Raw genomic sequence first — 1,731 nt, 5'->3', positions numbered from 1 at the left:
TGGTGGGTGCATGTAAAACAGGGGAAATGTTCTTTCTTTTATTGCTAAGGAACAAGACAAGGTGAGGGGAATGTGCAAAAGTTACAACAGTAATTAAGCTCTCTCTTGGTCAAATAATCACTTCCTCATCAATGCAGTGCTCCTCACTTCCCATGGTGTTTTATTCAGCCCTCATCCACTGTGTTTGACAGAGCATTTACCATCTCCCATGCACACCTAATCTGCAGTCAAAACATTCCCACCAGGCAGGAACTGTTCACTATACCTAAAGAACACTGAAGAGGGATGTAAAATGCCCTTGGTTCTCACCTGAACCAGGAAACTGTTCTGGTTTTTTATTCTGCATCGAGATAAGGCACATCTAGTCCCAGAGCCACCCCTGACAAGGGGCCAGTGACAGGGGCAGAGAAGGACACAAGTGCCAAGCCCCTCACCAGAGTGAAATGCTTCTCATCTGGTGCTTATTATTTATTTCTAATCCTGCAGCAAGAAGTTCGACACCACCTCCTAGGTGTCCAGAGCCATGTAAGAAATATTACCCATGTCATGGATAACCTTTTTTTCAAAATTTATTGCATTTTTAGTCTTAATTGTACACTATTGGAAAAAAAAAAATTCATTTATTGATCTTTTTCTTGGTTTTCTTGAGTTTTCTCTGTCATGCTTTTCAATTCCACATAAATCTGTCACATCTAAACCTTTTTTCTGGATGGTTTCATACAAATTTTCAAGCCAGAATATGCAAGGACTTCACAGTAGTCCAATAAGTGAAGCAATCTGTGTCTTTCACCATTTTCTGTAAACAGGTGCACACAAGCCATGACATTCTGGATTCTGGGTGGTGATTTTTACGGTGGTTTCCTTGCTATGCACCAGGAAATAGAGCAATTTCAATGAAAAACAGTATGTGATATCACTTTATATCCCTAAGACTGCCCTGTGCTTCACACTTCTTCCTCCCCACAGCACAAAAACGCCAGCATGACAAACTGGCATGATTCAGGCAGAAATTAGTGGGGACTCTTCAAATAAAGCATCTCAGGCTCTGTAGGTTTAGGAATTTAAAAACAAGAACATAGATTCAGACCCACATTCTTCTCCTCCGGGGTTAGCCAAATTAAAATAGTGACACAGGAATAGCTGATTTGTGGAGGATCCCTGTTGGAGATTGAATCAGCTGCTCATGCATAACTTAGCAAGTCATTTGAGATGTGCTAGAGTGTCTCACCTGCCCTCCAGAGTCCTCTGCATGGTCCACAGATCTCACATATGTCCTGTGTCCTATGGAATCACAGCATTATTTAGGTTGGGAAAGACGTCTAAGCTTTGAGTCCAGCCATTATCCCAGCCCTGCCACATCCAGCATTAAAGGGGTTCACCCTAAATGCCACATCTACACACCTGTTAAATACCTGTAAATATCTGTTAATACCTCCAGGGATGGTGACACATTCCAATGCCTGACAATCCTTCTGGTGAAGAAACCTTTCCTAATATCCGATCTAAACCTCCCCTGGTGCAACTGAAATCCATTTCCTCTCCTCCTACCACTTGTAACCTGGGAGAAGAGCCCAAACCTCACCTGTCTGGACCCTCCTGTCAGGGAGTGGTAGAGAACAACAAGGTTCCCCTGAGCCTCCTTTTCTCCAGGCTGAACAGCCCCATTTCCCTCAGCTGCTTCTCATTAGATTAAAGCTCCACTTATGAGGAGCCACTTCTATCTACCACTCT

At 43.2% G+C, this 1,731-nt stretch overlaps 1 long non-coding RNA gene across 1 annotated transcript; it reads right to left on the bottom strand.

Annotated features, from left to right (window-relative positions):
* Nucleotides 1–640: 640 nt before the first annotated feature.
* Nucleotides 641–1,448, bottom strand: LOC117244005. The gene is made up of 3 exons (XR_004496287.1): nucleotides 1,402–1,448; nucleotides 1,229–1,281; nucleotides 641–865 (listed from the first exon to the last, which is right to left on the bottom strand). It is a non-coding gene; the product is annotated as an uncharacterized LOC117244005 (long non-coding RNA).
* Nucleotides 1,449–1,731: the final 283 nt, after the last annotated feature.

The sequence above is a fragment of the Parus major genome, chromosome 3 (assembly GCF_001522545.3).
Source record: "Parus major isolate Abel chromosome 3, Parus_major1.1, whole genome shotgun sequence".
NCBI classification, from domain to species: domain Eukaryota; kingdom Metazoa; phylum Chordata; class Aves; order Passeriformes; family Paridae; genus Parus; species Parus major.
This window is presented reverse-complemented; position numbering and strand designations above follow the sequence as displayed.